Source organism: Scyliorhinus torazame, chromosome 18 (genome assembly GCF_047496885.1).
Source record: "Scyliorhinus torazame isolate Kashiwa2021f chromosome 18, sScyTor2.1, whole genome shotgun sequence".
Lineage (NCBI taxonomy): Eukaryota > Metazoa > Chordata > Chondrichthyes > Carcharhiniformes > Scyliorhinidae > Scyliorhinus > Scyliorhinus torazame.
The window spans coordinates 133832800-133843726 of NC_092724.1; the positions used below are offsets into that span (position 1 = coordinate 133832800).

Consider the following 10927-nt stretch of genomic DNA (forward strand, 5'->3'; position numbering starts at 1 on the left):
GAATTATTGTTAGATTGAGTTACAATTAACTATATGGCGCTGACGCTAGATGATTTTTACTGTAAAGTTAAATGCTAAATACCGATCACTGCCCTCCGGTTTAGTTACTCCACTATCTAGTTAATCAATTAGATTTGTTTTGCAATATTATTATTTTTTTCATATTTAACAGATTCCCAAGCAGCCAATAAGGTCACCTTCTCCCACTCTGCAACGAATTACCTCACTGCATCAAATTACCAAGTTCCAATTCCCACTCTGGATGTGTTTCACTCAGTCAGGATGTGGCTCCTTCACCTGCGCAAAGCTTACTGAGTGCGCTTTCTGTCTGTCTTTTATACAGACCTCCGCTAACCAGCGTGACTCACACTACTTAAGCTTCAAACAGAAGAATACAATGTACACCCTTGAGCCACTAAACAGGCCTCCGGTGACTGACAGATAACTGCCTCTCAGCAATTAGGGTGGGGGCAGCTTCAGCCAATCAGACACTAAGCTACAGACTGCATTTTTAACTGAAAAACAGCAAAATTAGACTTGCCACTTACCTTTCCTGATTACCTCACTGCACCAAATTACCAAGTTCCAATTCCCACTCTGGATGCGTCTCACTCAGGATGTGTCTCCTTCATCTGTGCAAAGCAGGTGAACCAGTAAATGATACCTGATTAATGTTCTTAATTTATACTTTGTTTTCTGTGCGCCTATACATTTAAAGCAAAACCAATTTGAGCCAAATGCATTGAAAGAAATGTGAAGGGCCCATTTGGATACCCTGTGGCGGGCAAACAATATCTGTTGACCGCATGGTCTTCTATCAGTCTGAAGGCAAATCTTGTGTAATCAAGGAGATAGAAATGGTTCCTTGATCAACAAAGACACACAGTTCATGCATTTGGAATGAATATGACAAACTGTAGAAAGTCTAAGTTCACTTTCTGCTTTCAAATTTAAATTTACCAGATGCATCACTTTTACCTTTTCATTGTTACTTGATTTTCCACTCCTTGAATGGAATATAAATGGAAAAGCAAGCTGAATGGAGGTAAATAATGATGCCACGAAGGGCAGTGAATTCTACTTTCGTTTCCCATAGCAACTGACATCATAATGGTAATTGTTAAGTACAGAGTCTAAAGTTTCCAAAGTCAGAACAGAAATGATGAGAGTATTTTTTAGTTTGGGAGAGAAGTGAAAAGAAAACCTGAGTGAAGCAGAGCAAAGAACTGGTGGCAGGAACCTATTGATGAAAGGGTCAGCCGATGCCTTAACTTGTAAAGCCCTGGGAACTGGACATTATGGGACCTGCTTCTCAAATAGAAATGGCCTTACCAGAGCACTGATATTTTCCAGTGACTAGGGTCATTAAAAACCCTTATTTAATGTTGAGAGGTAATTGTGGAGGCAGCCATAATTAAATCTGTGCACTTGTGGCTAATGAAACTGCAGCCCAACAAGGAGCACTTGTCAACTCCAGGGTCATCTTCACAGAGACTGAGGGCCTCAACAATGATGCCGTACCTTGTGAATGCTCATCTATAGCTGTTGAAACCCAGATTCCGGTTCCAGTCTCCATTAGTGTGCTTTATCTGGCCTCGGTGTGCAGGTGAAATCAAATGTTGAGGAGTTATACAAAGGGCTATTACAAATTTCCTTTATTGCTCAGGGAGGTACTGCAGTGTCAGGCAGAAATATCATTAGTCAATTAAGCACAGACTGGCAGATTTACAATGAAACACACTGTGCCCTGGCACAGGGGCCCCAAAATACAGGCTCTGTAATGTCTTTAACAGCCATTCAGGTAAAAACATATATTGCAAACCCCCACCCCCAACAATTCAAAGGTCAGTCAGTATTGTCAGCAGGCACAGATGAGGGGTCAGGATTTATCTGATCTGCTGCAGCTCTCAGTTCTGCATAGACACTGGAGACATTCACCCGTTCGGATCTACAGTACCCATGCTGCATGTGGGCAGGCATTTGCACAGCGAGGAGCAACAGTGTGGAATTGAGGGAGACAGTCGCAGCACATCATGCCTGATGGAGTGCTAATTGGTGTCCAGCGTTCAGTAGTTCAAACTGAAAAAGTCAAAGCAGGAATGGCTGTTGAATGGGCTAGACTGGAATTGGAGGTGTGCACCTACCTATACATCCCAGCCCTGGCAGTTTGAATCAAAATCGCAGGTGTTTAATCGTCTCTATCTCATTCCTCCCACCCCTCGCCACAATTATCCTCCCCTCTTTCACACCCCATCTCATCTATTGCCCCCAAATTCCTTCCTCCCCATTCTCTCACCACCCCTTAATCCCCCCTTCCTTCACTCCCATTCCCCCCTCCTTCATCACCCCCATTCCACCTCCTTCGTCACTCCCATCATCCCCCTCCTTCGTCAAATACCTCCATCACACGCCATCCCTGCTCCTTCACTCCAATCCCATCTTCTGTCGCCCCAATCCCCTCCTCTTCTACCCCTCAAGCCCTCCACCCTGCATATCTCCTCATCCCCAGTAGGAAAAGGCTGATTGCCATCTTTGTGTGTGGGAGTGACAGAGTGAGTTAGTGTGTGGGAACACTATGCATCCAGGAAATAGGCCCATTCGTTCAGGTGTGAGCTGACACTGACAGCCATCTCCACCAGTGCAGTTGACTACAGAAGTGCGCCACCAGCTCCCTGGGAGAGAGGAACACATTTTGAAGGTAAATCGCTCATCTTGGCACTAAGCTGAGGTCAAGTCAGTTCAATCCAAGCCTTTGTTCCATAAAAGAACAATGTATCCTGTTTATCGATTCATATCCTTTCTTCCTTTGTGTTATCACGAGCAGGAACAAGTCAAGCAACGACATCTATTATAGAATCTCTGCACCAGGACTGTGACCTCATTAGATTTCTCAATCTAATAAATATTTTGTAAAGGTGAAGACTTGGGTCATGTAATGCCAAATTATTTAAGAATATAGAGGTTTCTTTACACCCTGGAGGTTTTGTCACTTTGTTTATCCTATTTGGAACACAATCGCAATACCTAAAATTAGCTGCGTATATTATGGAACGATGATAATTGATTAGAAGTTATGGTATGTTACATTATCAAATAGATAATATGGGAGGGAAAAGCTAGTTGAGCTTTTTTACCCAATTGAGAAGTAATGAATTTAGTTGTTACCAGTTTTCTTGAGATGATATCCCATTTACATGTGGGAACCAGAGAATTTCACAACACAGAAGGAAGCTACTCCATCATTGTAGCTGCACAGCTCTCAGAAAGAACTATCCATGTCCTATTTCTCATAATTTCAGTTATGAAACATCTGAGAAAAGTCAGTTTCAGCTTCCTAGCCTTTTACTCAGAAGTGAAACATTCAAAGGCTGGCTGGAGGCTACTTTAATTGCCAGCCTGAGCTGCAAGAAAGAGTATTTTACATCACCAGCAATCCCAAACAGAGATTTAAAATTCTCTCAGTCCTGACAACTGCCTGCGGGCTTTTAAACAGGAGTGACTTCCACCGGTGCCTGGCTGGAACAGTTTAAATCACTTGAGCTGAGACGGAGATCTGCTTTGCTGCCTCGTAGGACTAAGCCCCAAAATGAAACTGTAGCCACCTGGGATGGCCACTTACAACTAGGTACAGAGAAACTCGCAAAGCCTAGCAGGTAAAATGGACAAGCCAAGACTCGGGCAGGCTCAAAGCCTGAAATGCATATTTGTAAGCAAGAAGTCCAGACGGTATCGAAACTCCGACCAATTAGCATTTTGATGGGGCCGATTAGTATTTGATGGCCCATCTTCACCAAAACAAACGACTGGTACTCGAGCAACCAGTACAGTCCCTGACATTTCGGCGCCACTCCCTGTTCAAGGGAAACGCAAACAATGGGGTCAATGACTGCTTGGGACACGCCCGGCCATCCAGATCCCCGCCCACTTATTGGTTAGGAATCGAATGGAGTGATCAAGGATCACCCAATTAGTAAGGCCCAAATCGAAGGACCACCCAAAAGAGCGCAAAAACCCCCAAGTATAAAAAGAAGAGCTTGCCACATGTTCGTCCTCTCTTGGACCTGGTACCCCGGTCACGGCCATCTCCAAGTGCAGCAACACCAGAAGCAAGTACAAGTTCAACGCTCGCTACCAGACGGATGAGCCTAGCTGAGCAGCAGTTACTCCTTCGGACTTGATAGATCCAGAATCGAACAGCGGTCCCTGTTTCTCTGACCTAAGCCGGGTGCCCGAAGTTAAGTACAGGTTGTCTTAGTCGATAGGTGTAGTTAACTAGTAATGTTTATGTTGCACGACTAATTGTGTGTAAATAAAGTACCCTTGACCTTGAACTAACTAACTGGTGTTTGGCTCTTTGATCGATAGCCGGTTGAAACTTGTGGTGGTATCATTTGATACCTCACTCTAAGCATTAGGACATAGATAACATAGAAAGAAGGGCAAATTCACTGATTGCCATAATTGGAACAGCCACAGAAAGGACAGAGGAAAAGAGTATAGAAAAAAAAAAGGCAACAAAACTACTTTACAAAATGGCTTACCTGTGTTCTCCAGAACATTCTGAAGTCCTTGACCAATCACCAGTGAAAATATGAAAAGGTACGGAATTCCAGAAGAGGTGATTGGCTGGCAGCCGAGTCCATCAAAATGACATCACGGACTAATCCACGAAGCATGCTGAATCAAAGGGGATCCGCAAGATCAGTCCACATAGCAGCTTGGGGAGGGGGGGTTCAGTTCAAAACCAAATGTCTGTGATTTTAAAACCAGCCAGCAGGGGAGGCATTAACATGTCATAAGGATTAGACGAGGGATCACAAGAGGGTCCTTACAACTATGCAAACCATTAATTTAGCTGGCTAATAGTTCTTTGAAATATGGACTAGTTTGAATTTACTGGAGAAACCGTGAATGCATGAATGCTTGTACACGTGCCAATCTCCATTTATTGATATCTAGATAGGAACATAGGAATAAAAGCAGGTCATTCAGACCCTTGAACTTCTTCAACCATAATGGCTGATCTGTACCTAAACTCTATTTGCCCAGTTTTGTTCCATATATTGTAACTAATGCTCTGTAATTCATCTCTTTAATAGGCTTGAATCACATCTTAGATTCTACTATGCTAAAGAGTAATGATTCGTGGTTCGGAATAAAACGGCAAATGGCACTAATAATTTTCACTTAAAAAGAATAGTTTTACTGATGTTTGGGGACTCAAATGATCAATATGTAGAAAACAATGTAATAGATGATTAAGAATTTAAATGACCGGCACATGTATTTCAAGCTTCTGCGCCTCAAAATGTACCACCACACCACTGATGAAGGAGTTGGTGGGGGGGGGGGGGTTGTGGCAGCAGAGATGTGAGGGTAGTGGATGGGAGAGGGAGTGTGGGTGGATGAAAGAGTGCATGCGAGGGGTTGGGGGGAGAGGGAGTGTGTGTCTGAGGGGTGAGGGAAGACAGAGTGTGTGGAGGATGGCCTTCAGGTCCCGGGGCGAGGAATGGGGGACCCAAAATTGAAGCTGAGAACAGGGCGCCACTAACTGGAAATCCATCTCTGGGCACAGATACGGCTGTTGCCCTTTATAATGGTGTTATATGAAAACTGTCAAAGAACTTTGCCCAAATGGCATTGTGTGTGCCAGAAAGAGAGAATAATGAGGCAGTTACTGCAGCAGTTGGTTTGGCTGAGCAAGTTGCAGAGGCACACCTCATTCAAACACAAGGAGGCCACCTAAATCTTAAGTGAACCCACTTGACATTTATAAAGCAGCCACTTCACTTCTACCTTTGTGGAGGAACACATTAGGTTCAAGGGTAAACCAAGCATATACCAACACCATTAGCGAACACTGGATTAATGAATTCTAAGTCATGTACATTATTATAAAAATACTAAATTGATTTGATTACACTCTTTACAAGTTTTCTTGGGATGATGTAGAAAAAGGTAGCAACAGAAGAAAGGAATAATATAGCACTGGAAGCAGTCCAGAGAAGGTTCACTCGGTTGATCCTGGTTATGGAACGATTTACTTTATGAGGAAAGGTTGAGTAGGTTGGGCCTTGACTTATTGGAGTTTAGAAGAATGAGAGGCAACCTTATTGAGACATGGGATTTTCAGGCAGCCTGACAGCGTAGACACTGAGATGTTGTTTCCCCTTGTGGGAGTGTCTAGGACCAGAGGGCATAATCTCAGAGTAAGGGGTCACCCATTTAAAACAGAGATGAGGAGGAATTTCTTCTGTCAGAGGGTAGTGAATTTGTGGAAATCTTTACTGCAGAGGGCTGTGCAGGCTGGGTCATTAAGTATGCTTGAGGCTGAAATAGATTTTTAATCAGTAAGGGTTATGGGGATAAATTGGGAAAGTGGAGTTGTGGATTATCCTGTCAAATCAGTCATGATCTTATTGAATGTGGAGCCGATTTGATGGGCCGAATGGTGTACTTCTGTTTCTACATCCTCTGGTTTTATTGTAGTTAGTTTGGCTGCTGCTGGTGGAAGGTCCATTTTGCCGTTTAAATTGACATGTGGTGAGGACTGTTTGTTTATTGGGAGTATCATGCTTCTGGTGGATGTTGTCTGTATGGACTTCAGTAAGGCCTTTGACAAGGTCCCTCATGGTAGACTAGTACAAAAGGTGAAGTCACATGGGATCAGGGGTGAGCTGGCAAGGTGGATACTGAACTGGCTAGGTCATAGAAGGCAGAGAGTAGCAATGGAAGGATGCTTTTCTAATTGGAGGGCTGTGACCAGTGGTGTTCCACAGAGATCAGTGCTGGGACCTTTGCTGTTTGTAGTATATATAAATGATTTGGAGGAAAATGTAACTGGTCTGATTAGTAAGTTTGCAGACGACACAAAGGTTGGTGGAATTACGGATAGCGATGAGGACTGTCAGAGGATACAGCAGGATTTAGATTGTTTGGAGACTTGGGCGGAGAGATGGCAGATGGAGTTTAATCCGGACAAATGTGAGGTAATGCATTTTGGAAGGTCTAATGCAGGTAGGGAATATACAGTGAATGGTAGAACCCTCAAGAGTATTGAAAGTCAAAGAGATCTAGGAGTACAGGTCCACAGGTCACTGAAAGGGGCAACACAAGTGGAGAAGGTAGTCAAGAAGTCATACGGCATGCTTGCCTTCATTGGCCGGGGCATTGAGTATAAGAATTGGCAAGTCATGTTGCAGCTGTATAGAACCTTAGTTAGGCCACACTTGGAGTATAGTGTTCAATTCTGGTCGCCACACTACCAGAAGGATGTGGAGGCTTTAGAGAGGGTGCAGAAGAGATTTACCAGAATGTTGCCTGGTATGGAGGGCATTAGCTATGAGGAGCGGTTGAATAAACTCTGTTTGTTCTCACTGGAACGAAGGAGGTTGAGGGGTGACCTGATAGAGGTCTACAAAATTATGAGGGGCATAGACAGAGTGGATAGTCAGAGGCTTTTCCCCGGGGTAGAGGGGTCAATTACTAGGGGGCATAGGTTTAAGGTGAGAGGGGCAAGGTTTAGAGTAGATGTATGAGGCAAGTTTTTTACGCAGAGGGTAGTGGGTGCCTGGAACTCGCTACCGGAGGAGGTGGTGGAAGCAGGGACGATAGTGACATTTAAGGGGCACCTTGACAAATATATGAATAGGATGGGAATAGAGGGATACGGACCCAGGAAGTGTAAAAGATTGTAGTTTAGTCGGGCAGCATGGTCGGCACGGGCTTGGAGGGCCGAAGGGCCTGTTCCTGTGCTGTACGTTTCTTTGTTCTTTGTTCTGCATTCTCCCAATAAGAGACGAGCAAATGAGTCTTGCTGCCTGCAGTATGGTTCCTCAGACGTTCCTCATAGCTTTTTGTCTTGCTCAGCTCTTGTCAATAAGTAGATGATGTCGATCATCTGCTGCATGTTTGTCACCATTTGGCAAAGTTATAGTTCATAGAACATTACAGCGCAGTACAGGCCCTTCGGCCGTCGATGTTGCGCCGACCTGTGAAACCACTCTAACGCCCATCTACACTATTCCCTTATCGTCCATATGTCTATCCAATGACCATTTGAATGCCCTTAGTGTTGGCGAGTCCACTACTGTTGCAGGCAGGGCTTCCACGCCCTTACTACTCTCTGAGTAAAGAACCTACCTCTGACATCTGTCTTCTATCTATCTCCCCTCAATTTAAAGCTATGTCCCCTCGTGCTAGACATCACCATCCAAAGAAAAAGGCTCTCACTGTCCACCCGATCCAATCCTCTGATCATCTTTCATGCCTCTAATAAGTCACCTCTTAACCTTCTTCTCTCTAACGAAAACAGCCTCAAGTCCCTCAGCCTTTCCTCACAAGATCTTCCCTCCATACCAGGCAACATTCTGGTAAATCTCCTCTGCACCCTTTCCAATGCTTCCACATCCTTCCTATAATGCGGCGACCAGAATTGCACGCAATACTCCAAATGTGGCCGCACCAGAGTTTTGTACAGCTGCAACATGGCCTCATGGCTCCAAAACTCAATCCGCCTACCAATAAAAGCTAACACACTGTACGCCTTGTTAACAACCCTCTCAACCTGGGTGGCAACTTTCAGGGATCTATGTACATGGACACCGAGATCTCTCTGCTCATCCATACTGCCAAGAATCTTACCATTAGCCCAGTACTCTGTCTTCCTGTTATTCCTTCCAAAATGAATCACCTCACACTTTTCTGCATTAAACTCCATTTGCCATCTCTCAGCCCAGCGCTGCAGCTTATCTATGTCCCTCTGTAACTGGTCTTGGAAAACTGGCTGCGACTATTATGTGACAATAGCTCAGCTGCTGCTTCAAGATGTTTATTGTGGGGTTTTTTTAACAAACAATTTTATTGAGGTATTTTTTGGCATTTTCAACAGTAACAGATTACAGAAATATGCAAACATCAATGAAAAACCAACACTTCAACCAAACCATAATGCACATACCCGCTCCTCTCCCATGGACACTACCCGCCTATTTCTCCCTCCTACTCTACTCTAATCCCCCCCCCCCCCCACCCCCGCCCGCTGACGTTCACTCTTACGCGAAGATGTCTATGAATGATTGCCACCTTCGGGCAAATCCCAATACAGATCCCCGCAAGGCGAACTTGATTTTTTTCCATACCCAGAAAACTTGACATGTCCGAAAGCCATAGTTCGGTCTTCGGGGGTTTTGAGTCCCTCCATGCTAGCAGTATTCGCCGCCGGGCTATCAGGGAAGCAAAGGCTAGAACATCGGCCTCTTTCTCCCCCTGAACTCCCGGGTCTTCCGAAAACTCGAAAATTGCCACCTCTGGACTCATCACCACCCTTGTTTTCAGCACCTGGGACATGACCCCGCAAATCACTCCCAGTACCCCCTAAGCTTAGGGCATGCCCAAAAATGTGTGAACATGTTTCGCTGGTCCTCCCGCGCATCTAGCGCACTTGTCCTCTACCCCAAAGAATTTCTTCATCCGAGCCATCGTCATGTGGGCCCGGTGAACGACCTTAAACTGAATCAGGCCAAGCCTGGCACATGTTGCGGTTGAGTTTACCCTACTCAGGGCTTCTGCCCACAGCCCGTCCTCCATCTCCCCGCCAAACTCCTCCTCCCATTTGAGTTTCGGTTCCTCCATTTGGGACACTTCCCCCTTCATGAGCACCTTGTAAATATCCGAGACTCTACCCTCTCCTCCTTCTCCTCTAGAGACTATTCTGTCCTGGATCCCTATTGGCGGGAGGCATTTGAAGGAGGGACCTGTCTGCGTACAAAGTCCTGCACCTATAAGTACCTAAAGTAATTTCCCCTTTCCAGCCCAGCTTTCTCCTCCAACTCCCTCAAACTCACAAAGTTCCCCTCCAGGAACATATCGGCCACCCTCCTCAGCCCCGCCCGCCGCCATGTTCGAAACCCTTCATCCATGTTCCCGGGGGCGAATCGATGGATATCACAAATTGGAGCCCAGACCGACGCCCCCACCTCCCCTGCATGCTTTCTCCACTGGCCCCAAATCTGCAGTGCCTCCCCCACTACCGGGCTGGTGGAGTACCTGGCCGGCGCAAGCTGTAGGGGAGCCATGACCAGGGCTGCCAAGCTGGTGCCCCTGCACGAAGCCGCCTCCACCCGCTCCCAGATAGACCCCATACCCACCATCCACTTCCTTATCATGGCTATGTTAGCCGCCCAGTAGTAGTTGATCAGACTCGGCAATGCCATTTCCCCCTCGCTGCGGCTCCTTTCAAACATCGCCTTCCTCATCCGCGGGGATTTTCCAGCTCAGACAAAGCTCATGGTGATTTTGCCCGTCCTTTTGAAGAAGGACCGTGGGATAAAGATCGTGAGGCACTGGAAAATGAACAGGAATCTAGGGAGGATTGTCATCTTTACCATCTGCACCCTCCCCGCCAGTGACAGCGGGAGTGCATCCCATCTCCGAAACTCCCTCTTCACTTGTTCCACCACCCTAGTCAAATTTAACTTATGCAACCTGCCCCAGTCTCATGCCACCTGTATCCCCAAGTACCGGAAACTTTTCCCAACCAGCCTAAATGGCAGCTCCCTCAGCCTATTCTCCTGGCCCCTTGCCTGCACTACAAACATCTCACTCTTGGCCATATTTAATTTGTACCCTGAGAACCGGCCAAACTTACTCAATGTTTCCAGTATATTTTCCATCCCGGCCAGTGGGTCCGACACGTACAGGTGCAGGTCATCCGCATAGAGAGAGACGCTGTGCTTCCCTCCCCCACCCCCAGTCATTCCCTTCCACCCCTTTGCAGCTCTCAGCGCAATCGTCAATGGTTCTATGGCTAGCATGAACAGCAACGGGGAGAGTGGGCATCCATGTCTGGTCCCGCGATGTAGTCTGAAGTAATCTGACATTATCCTGTTCGTCCTTACGCTATCTTTTGGGGCCTGGTACAATAGTC

At 46.0% G+C, this 10927-nt stretch overlaps 1 long non-coding RNA gene across 1 annotated transcript; it reads left to right on the plus strand.

Annotated features, from left to right (window-relative positions):
- The first annotated feature begins 1920 nt into the window (after positions 1-1920).
- LOC140394852 (uncharacterized) lies at positions 1921-2920 on the plus strand. The gene is made up of 2 exons (XR_011936040.1): positions 1921-2698; positions 2825-2920. It is a non-coding gene; the product is annotated as an uncharacterized lncRNA (long non-coding RNA).
- Positions 2921-10927: the final 8007 nt, after the last annotated feature.